We start from the raw sequence: 15,147 nt of genomic DNA, 5'->3' as shown, positions 1-15,147 counted from the left end.
TAGGGTGGATTATATAGATTGATTCTTGAGTACTGAATCGGCCTTGCGTCCCTGGAATAAACTCCACTCAGTTGCAGTCTACAACTCTTTGTATGTGTTGCTGATTAGGATCTTTGCATTTATATTTATGAGGGATTTTGGTCTGTGGTTTTCTCTGTTTCGTGCTGTTTTTGTCTGGTTTTGCTGTCAGGCTGGTAACGCCTTCATGGATGCCCCGGGAAGGAGCCCCTCCTCGCCGGTGTTCTGCCAGAGCTTGTGCGGAGCTGCTGTGGGTTCCTCTGTCAGTGGTTAGTAGAATCCCAGTGAGACACCCCTTGGCCTGGACGTGAGGCTCTGCAGGAGGCCTCGGGGCCTCCACAGCCCAAGGCTGCAGTGACGGAGGCCCTGCCCTGCCAGCGAGGGGAGGGGCCGGCCTGGCCCGGAGACCAGAGCCCGGACGGCCTTGAGCTGTCCTTGGCTTTGCTTCCCCTTGCTTGTTGGCTGACAGCAGACCCTGCTCACCGGGGCTTTACCCCTCAGCCCCCCTCTGCCACACACGATTTCTGTGCACCGGACACCACGTCCAGGCAGGGCCTGTGCCTGGAGGCTCGGCAGGAGGGAAGTGCTGTGTGCAGGAGCTTTGTAGGCTGTGTCCGTCTGCATCCAGGTGGGCGTTCCGATGCCCCTGCGGCATTTTCTGTGGATTTCACCAATGATTGGTCCTCTGGGAGGCGGCATGCCCGGAAATTGGGCATGTGGATCAACCAAACATTCAAGTTCGTAATGTTTATGTCAAACATACTTATTCTTTGTTTCGTGACTCAGAATGATCAACATGATCTTGGGGGGCCTGGCACCCTGGTTTTGAAGGGTAGGTCGTATTGCCTCTGGGGGAAGGTCTGGTGAGGATTTCATGGTTCTAGAACCCCAGCCACCTAGCTTCTCCTCTGCCTCATGCGGGCCTCCATGCCCCCTCCCCAGGACTTGTGTGCTCACTGTACCCCCTTTCTCCCACATACCAAAGGCTATGCCCTCACCTTGGGTCTCAGATGCTGGGTTCCCACCACTGTTTTTCTTGACCTTCATCCTACCCCAGACATTTAAATCACAAAACGTAAAATCAACTTACTCTCCAACTAGCCTACCTAATTTTCCCCGCAGTATTTTAATCTTCTCGCGTCATCTCGCTACGGGCACGTAGCTCAGTCACTTCAGGCTGCTGTAGTGGAATGCCACAGCCGGCGTGGTTTATAAACAGACACGGGTGTCCCACCGTTCCGGGGGCTGGACGTCCAAGACCGAGGTGCTGGCATGGTCGGGTTCTGGGGAAGGCCTCCTCCTGGTTCATGGAGGGCCGTCTTCTGGCTGTGTCCCCGCGTGGTGGAAGGGGCCAGGGAGCTCTCGGGTCTCTGCCGTCATGACCCATGCATTTCCCCAAGGCCCCACCTCCGGATACCATCACACCAGGGATTAGGTTCGAGCATATGAATTTGGGGGAAACCAACATTCGGACTGTGGCTGCAGGCATTTTTGTCTGTTCTGTACCCCACAGTATAGTTAGCACTCGGAGGAGTATTTAGTGTGAAAACATTGCTTAACAAATATTTGTGAAATGAGTACTGGTCCTTGGCGATACAGCTCTTCCTAACCAGGAGCTGCTGAGCTAAGTTGCCTGGAGAGGGTGGGGCTCCAGGGTCCGTTGGGTGGGTGTAGCTGCTGCCGCCAGGCTCGCACAGCAGGCGGGGCTCTTGATCATTCTACGGCAAAGGCTCTCAGGCTGTACTCGTACCATTTCTCTCGGGGGCCCCCGCACTGAAGCCCACGGGCACAGTGAGTGGCCCTGTGCTTGCTGCCCTCTGGGGAGGCCCAGGGTCAGACAGCTGGTGGGAAGCATGGCCTGGCAGTACGTGCTGTGGCAGAGAGCCCCACCTGCCCAGGGCCCAGGCCTCTGTGTGTGCCCTAGGGGTGCTGGAACGCAACCTGCAGGGCCCGGAAGGGACAGTGGCTTGGGAGTAGGCAGGCCTGGCACATTTGGGGCCCTCACTGAGCCCCAGGCCCAGGTGTGAAATGTGGGTACAGGGTGGAGGGTGTGAGAGCGCACGGGGAGCCGTGCATCCCGTCCCGGCATGTGGTGTGCCAAGCCAGCTCCCTCCCTTTCCCGCTCCCATCTCCCAGGGCTGCTGCTGAGTCATGGGAGCCAGATGGGGTGTGAAGAAAGCAATCAATCCAAGGGCTCTTAAGGCTGAGTAGTGACACTGGAATGCACTAGAAAATCAGCACGTAGATCTTCTAGGACTCAGAAGTCCCAGAATGGAGTCCTTTCCAGGAAACTGGCAATCTTGGCAACTTTTTAAAAAACAGTTCCGAGTCCCAGTTTCCTCATCTGTGAAGTGTGGTGCCGATGCTGCCTCCCAGAGGTTAAGCAGGACAGCACAGGTGAGACCACCAGGCATAGAGGCCGTGCCCACCCTGCCCCCTGCCTTCCCCTCCGTCCCTCCGACCCTGGCACAGGCCTCTGCAGTCCCTGTGTGCCTGCCCCGTCGTCACTGTTGGGCAGGCTTCTGTGTAGAGTAGCCCACGGGTAAGGGCGAAATGACCAGGAGGAAAAGCACAGGAAGAGTCTGTCTTGGCTCCGGGACCTTGGAGATCCTTATCGGGCTGGGAAGCTGGGACACCCACACCCAGAGCGGGAAGCCCACACCCGGCAGCCGGCACACAGTGGGTGAATGAAGAAACGGCTTCTAGAGCTGCCTCAGCAGCCAGAGGACAGAGCGTCCTGGGATGCCTAGCTTCTGACCTTTGCCAGAGAGGCAGTTGGACGCGTCCGCTCCTGTCCCCAACCAGCCCTGCCACCAGAGCCTCCAGCAGGCCCCTGGGTGGAATCAGAAGGCTCCTGGCTGCCCGCGTGTGGTTTTTTCTTGCGTCCTAAGATTCATCTGCAGTCTTAGGGGAGGGAACCCATGCTCGAGAGAGATTCAGGCGTTCACATGGTGAAGGAAAAGCTTTGTGATTCATTTATTCAGTGGGTCTCTGTTAACACTTGGCCTTGCCTGGGTGATGTCTTAGAGCCCCACCCTTGTCAAGCTCCCAGTTTGAGGGGACTAGATGTTAATCAGAGGACTCCAGTGGGTGTTCTGTCACCACTCTGAGAAGGGCTGCAGGGCCATGGTATTGGGGGGGGGGTGCTCAGGAGGTGAAGCAGAGGTTTCTCCAAAACTGAGGAGGACTAGTCATGAGGCTCCAGGCAAAGGGAAGAGCTTGTGCAAAGGCCCTGGGGAGGAGACAGCAGGCCAGATTCAAGGAACCCAAGGGTGCTGCAAGTGGTGGAGGTGTGGGAATGGGGCCAGCACGCAGGACCAAAGCCTGCCAGTCAGATGGGGGTCCATGTTGTGGGCAGACAAATGGGGAGCAACTGGGGGCGCTGCAGCAGTGGTTTTCCTGCCTCCTGTGGGGAGCAGCCCTGGAGCAGGGCCTGGAAATAGGCAGACCTCTGGGCGTGGGCTCTGTCTGTGCCACTGGGTGGCCCAGCTGTGGACCGAGAAGCTGCCCTGAGTCGCCATTCTCTTCTGAACAACCTCCTTAAATAAGGAACCTGGCGCCGCCCATCTCCTGCCTCCTTTGCAGAGCCGGATTGGGGCTGGGGTTGGGGTTGGGGGTCCGCGCCCACCTGCGGCCACAAGCCCCGCCCACCGCATGGAGCCACGCCCACACGCGGGGGCCTCACCCGCCGGGGTCCCGCCCACCGCCCGGAGCCACGCCCACACGCTGGGACCTCACATGCCGAGCGCCCGCGCGCTTGCGTCACCGCCCGGCCGGCTGGATCCGGTTCCAGCCGAGCCGGGCCGGCCTGACATGCGCAGTGCGTAGGCGCTGCAGCCGGGCGGGCCCTGGGCACGCTGACTGCCCGGGACGCGGAGGTCAGTGCGCCGAACCCGGGAGCGGGGCCCGGTGGGTGTGGGGGCATCCGCCCTGCCCGAGCGCGCGGAGGGCGGGGCGTGTCCGGCTCGGGAAGGGGGGGCGGTTCCTGCGGGGGGCCCGGCCTGGGGAGGCCCCGGGCCCTGGTAAGACGTCTCACGGTGAGGGCGGGGTGCCCTTCCCCCATGGGGTCGGGCGCGGGTGGGCCCACGCCGCTCCCGGGGTTACATCGTCCTGGGAGCCCCACCCGGCCACCCGGGTCCACGTTGCCCACTTCCTGGGGTCACGGAGCGCCCTGCTCCCCAGCCTCGGCGTTCTGCACGGTGAGGATGGGGCCCCAAGCTATGTCCTGCAGCGGGGGGTGGGGGGGTAGTCGTGGGGGCTCCGAGCTGTGTCCTGCACCGGGGGGAGGTCGGGGGCTCTGAACTGTGTCCTGTCCCGGGGGAAGAGCGGGGGGGGGGGGGGGGAGCGGTGACCTGCGCCAGGGGGGGGGGGGGGCGGGCTGCGGGCTGTGTCCGGGTCCGGGGGGGGTGGGGATGGGGGACGTGAGGGAGGCTCCGAGCTGTGCCCTTAGCAGCTCCTACCTGGGGAAGGCCTCTGAGGCCCGCTGACCCTCTGGTTGCTGCTTCAGAGAGCTCAGCCCCAGGCCATGTCACCCCACGCGAGTCCCCTGGCTCTCCAGCCCGTCTTCTCTGTAAAGCTGGGCAGTGGTCTAAACCCTGTCCCTGCTCTGCACTCTGGGACTCACCTGTCCTTTCTCTCTCCTCTCCTGGGATGGGTGTTGCTCTCTGCGTGGGACATCTTCAGGGCTTTGTAGCCCAAGGCGGCCTTACCTTTGCAAGGCCCACCCACGCATAGCACATCATTGTTTGGGGGAGGAAAACGTAAACAAGGATATTACTATTTTGCTTGTGAAATGATTTGGCTGTAACTCTTTATTTGGGCACGTGAATTTTCACTGTACATTCAGGAATTCTTGCAAAGTGAAAAAAACCTAACCCATGGTTTCCAAATGTGATGAAATTTTTTTGAAAGTTATGTTTAACAATTGATGGAGTTGACTTAATGATACACTGTATACATTCAGTGCAGCATTTGTTTGGATTTTGCTGTTTCATCTTGGAGCCAATACATGTTTTGGTTTTTTTCCCATAGCTCAGACCTTTTGCAGGTCCTGAACAGCCCACAGGGCCCAGAAGGCAGCGGGGCCCCTGACATGAGGATTTAGATCGAGTTGCCCTGTTCACTTTGTACCCAAAGGCTCAGCCGAGACGCCGCTGAGGGAGAATACAGTCCAGAGAGTGTTCGGTTGGAGCAGCGTGAAAACACATTGGGAAGTCCTGTGCAGAACTGTTTGTTTTTCCCTTGAGAGAAGCAGTGTCAGCGCGTCTTCCCGCAGTCGTCCTGGGAGAGCTTGCGCCCTGTGCCTGCTCCCCGAGCGCTGGGCCCACCCCAGCTGAGGTGGGGGGCAGATGTTTTTGCACTTGTGTAGTATGCGTTCACACATTAAGAATCGGATCTTTGTTAACGTGTGGCAAAGTCAGCACTGCCAGATTAGGAACGAGTCTCTGCTGATTTTTCGGAAGTTGTTGAGAAGTATATTTTTGGTGTAGTAAATGTTATTTCTAGATTCATTTACAATTCCTATACTTAATATTCTGCCTGGCTCTGCCCGTTCTGGCCATCAGCCTGCCAGAATGGTGTTTCCAGATTAAACACGATGTGCAGCCTTCAATTCCTGGCTAGTCCCACATTTCCGGAAATGAAAGGAAGGCAGATTGAGAGTTTACTAGGAAGGCGGTGGGCGTGGCTGGGGGCCTGCTGTGAACACAGGGCAGGGCTGCACATGTGACCTTTGCCTTCCAATCTAGCACTCAGGCCTAGAAGCCACAGCGGTGACCTTCCACACGAGGCTGTTGACCATTCCCAGTGCCCCTGGGCTCCACGCCTACGCTGGCCCACTGGTAACGAGAGAAACGTTACTGAGTCCAGATCATGAGTTCCCGAAAACCAAATGAGGGCCCAGTCGGGCAGTCCTACTCGGGATGACGAAGCTCACACCGGGGGGAGTCAACCCAAGGCAGTGAGGGCTAGCAGCGGGGGGGGGCCTTGGCGCCCGGAGGTCCAGGAAGACCCAGTGGGGTCCTGCCTCAGCCGAGCGGTTCGCCTTGCCCTGTGGGGGGCAGTGTCCACGCCTTCTCTGTCTGGCCATGAAGTGCTGGGGCCTGTGCCTCTGGTGGGAGGCTGGGCAAAGAGGGCCCCTTGCAGCCTCTTTGGGGACTCCGCCTGCTCTCACAAGGCCCTAAGATTGTGCTGGTGCGGGCAGCCGCTCTGCCGTAAATGCCCAGTATGAAACGCCGACCCCTCCACTCGGCGGGGAGGCAGGGGAGGACCCGCCTACCAGCTTCCTTCTCTGTGGAGTCCTCCCTGTCGTGCCCCTCCTCCCCTGACCTCCCACCCCTGCTGCCAGAGTTGGTCTTCTCCTGGTCAACGTCAGCATTCCCTTCCCCCATGGCCTTTCCTGTCCCTGCTGCCAGTGTCCACGGGCTCAGACAGAACCACAGCTCAGCCTGTTAACATGTTGTCCCTCTGTCCCCACCTAAGGCTCCTGGGGAACAGGGTTGCGCTTCACTTGTGTCCCGAGGCGCCTGGCTTGCGCTTTGCCCTGGATGGCTGCCCCAGATGGTGCTCTGGGAGGGGCAGTGCCGAGACTGACCACATTCCACACTGAACCAAAACGGGCAGCAGGCCCTGCACCCTCCAGTGACGGTGCTGACTTACCCGTGCCTGGGCAGCGTCGTCCACCACACTTGCTGGGAGGGGCGGCTTGCTGGAGTCTGCCAGTCAGGACTGGCTGATACGGTAAAAGGAGGAAGGTGTCACCGATGTCTGCCAGGTGGCCCTCCCCATGGGTCACCAGTCCCTGTGGGCACCTCCTTCACACCTTCTTCCCTCTTACACAGGAACGTGGAGATTTGTCCACCCCCATCCCCCCCAAACCCTAGCCTGTCTGCTCCTGCTGTCCATCCATGTGTCTGCCTCCACTAGAGAGTGGGCCCTCCAAGGACAGGGCTGGACATGCTGACTGGATGGATGGACAGACCAGCTGTGAAATGGTAAAAGTGTCCTAAATAGAAGGATTGGCTTGCAGTATCAGAGGACTTTGTTTCCAGAAACCTAATCTGACCTTTGTAAAGATGCCATCTCAGGGCTGAAGGTTCTCTGTGTGTGCAGACACCGTGGCGACTGTGGGTGTGGGGCTGGGCAGAGGAGCGCTCCTCGCTGGCTCGGGACCCCCTGTCTCCCAAGGACCCGGTAAGCTGGTCCCAGGACAGCGTGGGAGAGTTGGGGCATCCTGACCCCCATCTCAGGCTGAAGCTCTGTGGGGCTGGTCATCACGGCTGTGTCCCGTACCCACATCTGTGTACCTGTGTGTCTTCGGGCTTTGCAGTGCGTATTGGTCTCTAACAAACACCCATTTCTGTCCTGGCGTTAAGAGAAGCAGTAGGAAAAGCTGAGCCACCGGCGCTCCTGACCTGCACTGGTCTCCCGGCCCTGGGCTGTCTGGTGCCCACGGCCTGCCCAGCACGAAGGTGCACTGTGCGGCAGGGGAGGTGGCCCCATGGCCCTACGCCCAGAAGCTGAGACAGGGAGTCAGGTCCCACCAACAGCCCAGGGCCTGGGGTTTGAAGAATGTCAGTGTGGAAGGCCCCCCCCCCCCCCCAGAGCAGTGGACAAGACTCCACCCCTCCAATTCCTCATCTGCTCTGAAAACAGGAGGTGAGCTCCGTTGCAGTCCTGGAGTCTGTTCTTTGATGTGTGTGCCGGCATGTGTGTTTCTGGGAAGAGGGTCCAGCGGCTTCCGTCCTGTTCTCCGAGGCCAGGTGCATTTAGATGGGGAGAAGCGGGTGGGGCAAGAGCCTGGCTGTTCCAGGGCTCCCAGGTGTGTGGTGGCAGACCTACAGGCTTGGGGAGCCGGGCTCGAGTTGGGGTTACATTCTTAATCCCGGCGCTCAAATTCAGAGAGTTCGCACCTGGAATTTAAAGAAATAACTGTTTTCGCTGTCTCTGCTAACAGTTAGCATTTCCTTCCACTGCGAATGTCGGCGGCAGACCACGGTGGCATTGGCAGGACCCGTGGAGGGCACAGGTGCGTCCTGGCACGCGGCGGGTGGAGACCTCACCTGTGCTCGGCTGCGCGCCGGTCACGGTCTCAGACCTGCGGCAGATGCGGTAGCGACGCCCAGATGGTGCTTGTTCCGGTAACGGCCTCTGTGTCCCTGCGCGTCCCGTGTATCGCGTCTTGCGTTTGCACGCCGCCTCGGGGTCCCCAGGCCCCACCACGGGCACGGGCGTCCGGATCCAGGAGCTGTGCTCTGCGAGGAGCCCCCGCCGACCTGACAGCCGCTCTGGCCGCCGCTCTCCCTGTCCTCCAGGAGCTCACTTACATCCGGCCGTGAGCTCCTCGAGGCCAGAGCCCGCGTCTGCCTCCGCTCAGCGCCGCCCGAGACCCCCGCCGAGCACAGGGCCCCGCAGCCCCCGTCTCCTGGCCGCTTCTTCGCCAGCGTCCGCGTGCATGTTTTCTGAAGTTGCCGTCTCAACCCGGATGCTGCAGACAGATGAAACGGGGAACTGTCCCATTCGTGCGGTAGCGGAGGACTGACTGCACTCTGCGTGTTAGCTTGGGCAGGTATCTTAGGGTGGTAAGGGGGACTTTGGGGAAATGGGCCTGAGAAGGATGTGACGGTTCATCCCCGCACGTTTTATCTCATCGGCTCTAACGAGTCGGCTGGGTGTTGCTGTGAGTTTCTGGTGGCTGAAAAGGCCTGTTGGTCCTGGTTCTGCAAGCCATGTCACTGAGGCTCCCGGGAAGGGGGCACGCGGGGCGTCCGTATTGCTTGTCACAGCTGCATGCGCATCTGCTTATTTCAAAATAAAACACTGCATTGAAAAAGTACAGGAAACCGTCCCTTTTTTGTTCATTTCTAGAAAAGGAAGGGTAGTTTGTTACCATAAGTTACCCTTCTGAATTTTCATAACTGAGGTAATGAGTCTGATTAAGGTTCAGTCTTTGAACTGGAACAAAATTTCCAGCGGTGCCACAGACGGAGGCGTGGGCTTCCTGCCTGCCCACCGAACTCCTAGGTTCAGAACCAGAAGGAAGAGGGGCTCCGTCATGGGGAGGCCTGCAGGCCAGAGCCAGCTTCCTTTTTTCTGCTGATCCCCGGACCCCTGTCTGCAGAGCCCCTTCTGTCCCCTAACTCGGGCTCTGGGACAGTTGACTTCAGGGTGCCAAGGGTCGAAGGGTCAGCAGACCCCACTGTGGCCCTGGAGGGCCTCCTGTGTGGAAGGCGCTGCTCGGAGCATTCTGGGCAGTTTATGGACAGACGACTGTGGTTACGGATCCTCTGCCCGGGGGCCGCACGGATGCGGTACATCTGTAAATGGAGGACTCCATAGAGAGACTGCCTCCCTTGCCACCCAGGCCTTCAGGGGCAGAGAAGGAAGGGGAGGAGGCTCCCCGGCTCATGCCCCCCACCCCCCACGGTCACGGTCACTTTCACCCCAAACCCCAGCGCCCGTGTGAGGGCGTCCCTGACAGCAGCCCCCTGCTTCGGGCTCGCCCTTGACCGTTGTTTCTACTGCGCGGTGTTCTAACACGCCCGCTCTGTCGGGTGGTCAGTTGATGGGTTTTACCAGGTGACAGGTGGGTGAGGACACTGCTGGAATCGGGCAGGCAGCAAGTAACAGCACTGTTGGACGGCCCGGGGTACATCGGTCAACCGCCCAGCGCAAGTCCCGCTCTCGGGGAGCCCTTGTCTGAAGTGGCCTGACCCCATTCCCTGTGCTCCCGGCTCCAGCCTCAGGCCCCGTGCTGAAGGAGCCCCTCCAGCCACGGATCGCATTTCCAGGTGAGGAAAGGATACCTGGACCCGGACTGTCTTCTGACGCTGCGTGAAACTATTTCCAGTAGTTTGGCTCTGCCGCCACGATGAACAGATTGGTGGGGTGGGCCCCTGCCTGTCAGTCCCTGCTCAGGTGCTGCCCCTCCCGACCCTGGTCCCCGCTGTGCCGGCCTCGAGACCGTGCACTGGCTCGCCCTCCCCCGAGAGCTCTCCCTGCCGCTCCCTGGCCGAGCAGGGCCCACGTGTGCTGGTCTACACCGCCCCTCTTTTCAGAGGCCCACTGGGACCTGGGTGAGCCTGGGCGGGAGGGGGGCGTCTTGCTCTCACACATCCTGCTTGGGGCACAGGCTGCACGGAAGTGGTCTCGGGAACCACTCAGGGTTTATCGCAACTCTGGGCGCTCTCCTAAGCCAGCCCAGCGGCTGTGTCTTCAGTCGAGGTCGGGGAGGAGCAGATCGCACAGCAGCACTGGGCCTGCCCACTTGCCTCTCCTCGTGGTGTCTAAGCTTATGCTGTTTTAGTAATCTCTACGCCTGACGTGGGGCTTGAACTCATGACCCCGAGATCAAGAGTCACCTGCTTTTCCGACTGAGCCAGAGCCGGCTGTACATGAGGTGGGGTAGCCAGGCGGGACATTCTTCCCCGGGGCTGCCCCCCCTTCCCTTCCATGCGGGGGCTGGGGCCTCAGCAGGCGCCCCCACGGGACCACGACGGGAATGAGGAGAGTGCCCTTTTGGATCGTGATCTGGGCTCGCTCCTGAAGCAGGAGGAGGTCTGGGGAAGGCAGGCGCTGTGCAGAGGACAGTACAGACGTGACTGGGGCCAAGGAACGTCCCCGGGAAGGGAAGGTGGCCGTGGGCCGGCCCACCCCTGGAGGTGGATGGCGGCTTGGCGCGAGACACGACCCCTGGGCCCAGGCAGTTCTGATGTCTCCTCAGTGGGAAGAGACCAAGGCTGGGGGTGGGCACTCCTGAGTGCCCAGAGGCGAGAACCAGCACCTGCAGGCTGCTTCGACGGAGCCCATGGGCGCTCCCCTCTCGGGAGTGGTGGCCCGGTGGTGAGGAGGGACAGCGGGCGGGACTCAGGCCGGTTCTGTCACTGGCCTGCTGGGTGAGCCCAGGCACTTCCTGCCCCATCCCCCGGCCTTGGCTGCACACCTGTTGCTGGGGAGATGGGTCAGTGTCCGTGACGGACCCCATGCAGGGAATGCTGTTTCCTCCCGGGAGGCAGACCCTCCGGATTCGGGCAGCACGCACCTCCCCTGCTGCGTGCCGTGTGGGCTCACGCGTCCTGGCAGAGGCAGAGGGTCCCTGGCCCGCAGGGGAGGCCGCTCTGCCTGAGGTGATGGAGCCAGGAGGGAGAGCCCAGGCCCCACGCAGGCCCTGCCCCAGCTTCCCCCAGCCTCCCGGTGCGTCCAGCCAGGCTGCAGACCCCATGGTGGGAGTGGGGGCTGCCCTGGAGGTTGAGGGTGCCCCTCGTTCACGGGCCCAGGGCACAGGTGCCGGCAGCCCCCTGTCCCCGATGCCACGCTGAGGCCCAGCTGGAGGGTTGTCTTCACTCTCAGCCTGCGTCCTGGTCCCCGGAGCCTCAGTCGTGCAGTGAGCGCTGTGCTCCCGTCTGACCGGAGCCGGTGTGACCTCTGCTGCGGCCGGGTTAGCCTTGCCTTTCCCGCCACCAGCTGTGATGAGAGGTGTGTGCACGTGGCTGGCTTTTCCCCACAAAGCCACGGTAAGACGTCAGCCCGTCAGCACGGGGCACGTTTCCTGTTTCGTAGGGAGCAGGGGCTCACGTGCACAGCTGGCACGGTGGGACCCGTTGGGCAGCCCCCGAGCCTCAGACTCTTCCTCCCTGCCCCCGATCCCTCCCCAGCTCCTGAAGAGCGACTGGTCCTGGGAACCGCTGCCCAGAGCTTGTCTGGAGCTTGCGGAGGAAGCTCGTGCTGAGCCAGGACATGGCTCCGGGCTCAACTCCTCTGCCGATGGGCCAGGTGGAGGCTTGTGTGTGTGCCTGGGGCTAGTCCTGTGGTTTTAGATGCCCGGATCAAGTCGGCAGCTCATAAAAGTTGAGCCTAAGAGGAACTGGGGCAGAGTCCAAGCCCGGCCTTCTGGAAGGCCCAGCCCTTCTCAGCTCTTGGTGCAGCCCCTGCCTCCCTCTGAGAACTGGTCCTGGTGGGTCAGGAGCCAGAACCCAGGCTGCTGGGACATCTCTGCCCTTCACCACCCTCCTCCAGACCCACCACAGACTGGCCTCCGGGCGGCAGGGCGCCTTCTGTAAAGACCTCTCTGAGCGGGCTTGCGGAGATGAGCTCTGTCAAACCCCAGAGCTCTCTGCAGATGTCGACGCGGGAAGTGGCCAGGTATGCGTGGTGCCTGTGGAGAGGGAGCCTTCGGGCTGACCCGCAGGTGCGGGCGCTGGGCCCAGCAGCACTGGGAGCCTGGGAAGACCCGTCCTGTCATGTGTCGCTGCCGGCTGCCCTGGGCCAGACCTGGGGGTGGCCATGTGGGAGCCCTGGAGATGTGGCCCTGTCCAGACAGAGATGTGCTCTGAGCATACAGCCCACAGCGAATGCAGAGACTTGGCGTGAAAAACAAGGCCGCAGAATTCCATTACCACTTTCGTATTGCGTCTGCGCTCTAGGGAGGACGTCTGTGTCTCCGTGGCGCTGGGCCCCTGCAGGCCTGAGCTCCCTCTTTCTGCCTTGGATGGCACCTGCCCAGGCCCGGGATGCGAGTCCCAGGGGCCCGAGCCCCCTGCCTGGTGGAGCTGTGGGGTGAGCAAAGGGGTGTGTGCACGTTTCAGTGTCTGGCCTGGGGGACCGTCGAGAACGGCCCATAGCGAAGAGTTGGGGGTCTTTATCTAAATTTGGCTACGTTCTAGATTCTTTTGCTGCTGCTGGAGTAATTTTTCCTTTCACCACATTTTGAAAAATAAAATGTGGCCACCAAATGTCAGGAGGCATTACTCCACCATGTAGACAAGCAGAGAGAAGGTTCCGGAGCCCAGGGAGAAACCCTCATCCCGTCCCCAAAAGCTGCTCCAATGCTGATCGAATTTTGGATTTCCACACACGATCTCCGGGAGGAAAATCAGTTTCCCTTGCTTTACAAAACCTCGTAAGCATTGAGTCTAGTGTCTCCTGCTTTCCAAGTGGGGAAATCCAGAGGATGGCTGGTTTGTCCCGACTCCGCTGCAGCTGGTGGCAGGCCCACAGCGACCTGTGGGGAGCGGACTTGAGCAGCTCCTGGCCCGTCCTGGGCTCTGGCCGCCTCTGTGCCCCGGCCTGGGCCAGCCGCTCCTCCTCCCACACGGCGGGGCCCCTTCCCTCCCAGCTCCCTGTGTAAAGAGGAGCACTTGGTCGTCGCTCCTGGGTGCTCTGGGAAGGACAAGGGGCCTTTCTCTGGGACACAGAGAGCTGCTGTCGACCCTTGTGGAGCCCCCCGAGCGAGGGCCGGAGGCCATGGCTGCACGCCTGGGGCTGGGGCTGGGGCGAGCTGTCACCCCAGGAGCCTCTCCTCGGGCCCTGAGGCTCAGAGCAATCCACGTTTTAACCGGGGCAGCTGCCGTGCTCGGGAGCAGGTGCGGACTAGTGACGAGGCACCCAGCGAGCGGGGATGGCCCACATCCACGTCACGGCCCACGCCACCCTGGGCCGCACTGCCTGATTGTGTGTCAGACCCCTCCCCGGAGTCTCTCATTTGGCAGAAAGCCCACACTGGACAGTCCGGCCCAAACCGGACACTGGCGAGGTCCGCGGGAGGGGGCACATCAGCTGACCCCACGGACGCTGCCCCTGGACGACCCCAGTTTCCAGAGAAGGGGTGGGGGACGATGCCAGGGGTCCACTGCGCTGTGGCACGTGACACCCCTCACACGATCCGCTGCTCTGGGGGTGGCTGCAGGCGCGAGTGCGGGTCTGTGTGGCCCGGTTTCTGTGGTCAGCTCGGTCTGGAACGGGTAGTCTTCATTCACGCCGTGACGGCTCGTGTCACCCCAAGTCTCCAGCGCCCGCCACGCTGCCCGAGCAGAGGGGTCCACAGGGCTGTCTGCCCATAAAGCCACACAGAACCAGCGGAAAGCCTCACCCCAAGGGCCTGACACCACGGCCAGGGTGCAGAGGGGGCCCCAGAAAAGGGAAAGTGGCACACTGAGCAGACTCCTGTGGGTTTGCGCCTCGTAAGTGCATGCTGTCCCTGCTGTGGTTTCACCAGAACGGGCCGGCACAGAGGTGCCAAACAGACCTCCTGCGAGCTTGGTGTCCTGTGTGCCCTTACTCACACAGCAGAGGACAGCCGTCGCCTGTGCCCACGGCGAGACCACTCATTCTGTGGCTCCGGATGCCCCCAAGCCCAGTCCGCCAGCACGGGTGCCCACGCAGGCCCCGGGCCCCACAGGAGGGTGACAGCAGAGCAGAACTGCGCCTCCAGCATGTCCGGATGGCCCCGAGAACACACGAGAGAGACGAGGTCCACGGGGGTCCGGGCTGATGTCGGGCCCCCACTGGGGACGGGTCTGTGCTCTCTCAGGGGAACCGTAAACATGGCAGGGTGTCAGCCGCATGTTTTAGGTCTTTAGGTACTTGTGGGGGTGACTTCGTGGCTCTGCCCCCGCACGGCGGCCCCAGAGCAGGCAGAGAGCCCAAGGAGCCCGCCTGCATCTGCCCGTCTCCTCTGGGGGGACCGGCTTCCACGTGCCCCCAGGCCACAGTGTGCCCCTCTCTACAGGGGAAGCCACGGCCTTCGGGGACACCTTACCCAGGTACGTCCTCAGGGCCACCCCAAAGGGAGACCCAGAGAGATGGCACCTTGAGGCACGCGTGGTGCTGTGGGCAGCCCTCGATCCCGTCCCTGCTTGGCCCTGAACGGTTTCACACAGTGGGCCAAGCTCACAGGTGTTCAGAGCTGCTGGGCCGGTGCAGCCATGGGGCTTGCGTACAGCCAGGGGGTCTCCTCTCCCTACACCCTTCACCACACCGTGCTCTGCCTGCTGCCCCCCACACCTGGCAGGTGCGTGGCCGTGACCCTGTGCCCGAGGGCGTGCGCCTGCCGGGGAAGGAGGGTGTCCAGCAGACAGGGTGGTCAAGGCCCCTGTCCCTCGAGTCCACATGGGGTCCTCCCTGCCTCCCGGGTCTGCCTTCTTTCTTAGACAAAGGCTCTGCTCCTCGACGAGCCTGCAGAGAAGGAAGGTCTGTTGTGACCTGGAATCCCCCAGCAAGAGTGGGAACAGGGCACCCTAACATCAGCTGCCGGATGTGGAAGCCAGCTGTCGAGTCGTGTGCAGGACAGCAGCCCTCTGTGCCTCCTGGTGGCCTGAGCTCCTGGTCCCGGACCTGAGACTCGGGCATCCATCC

General features: G+C 61.4%; 1 protein-coding gene and 1 long non-coding RNA gene across 2 annotated transcripts in view; both read left to right on the top strand.

The window, feature by feature from the left end:
- The window catches only part of CUNH7orf50 (chromosome unknown C7orf50 homolog), a 130,565-nt gene that overhangs the window by 95,566 nt on the left and 19,852 nt on the right, over nucleotides 1-15,147 (top strand). The window lies entirely within an intron of this gene.
- On the top strand, nucleotides 3,765-5,629 carry LOC116625587. Its single transcript, XR_004298109.1, has 2 exons — nucleotides 3,765-3,896; nucleotides 5,050-5,629. It is a non-coding gene; the product is annotated as an uncharacterized LOC116625587 (long non-coding RNA).

This window comes from Phoca vitulina, unplaced genomic scaffold (assembly GCF_004348235.1).
Source record: "Phoca vitulina isolate PV1807 unplaced genomic scaffold, GSC_HSeal_1.0 scaffold79, whole genome shotgun sequence".
Taxonomy (NCBI): domain Eukaryota; kingdom Metazoa; phylum Chordata; class Mammalia; order Carnivora; family Phocidae; genus Phoca; species Phoca vitulina.
The sequence above is the reverse complement of the archived record's forward strand: the minus strand, read 5'-3'. Positions and strand labels throughout refer to the sequence as shown.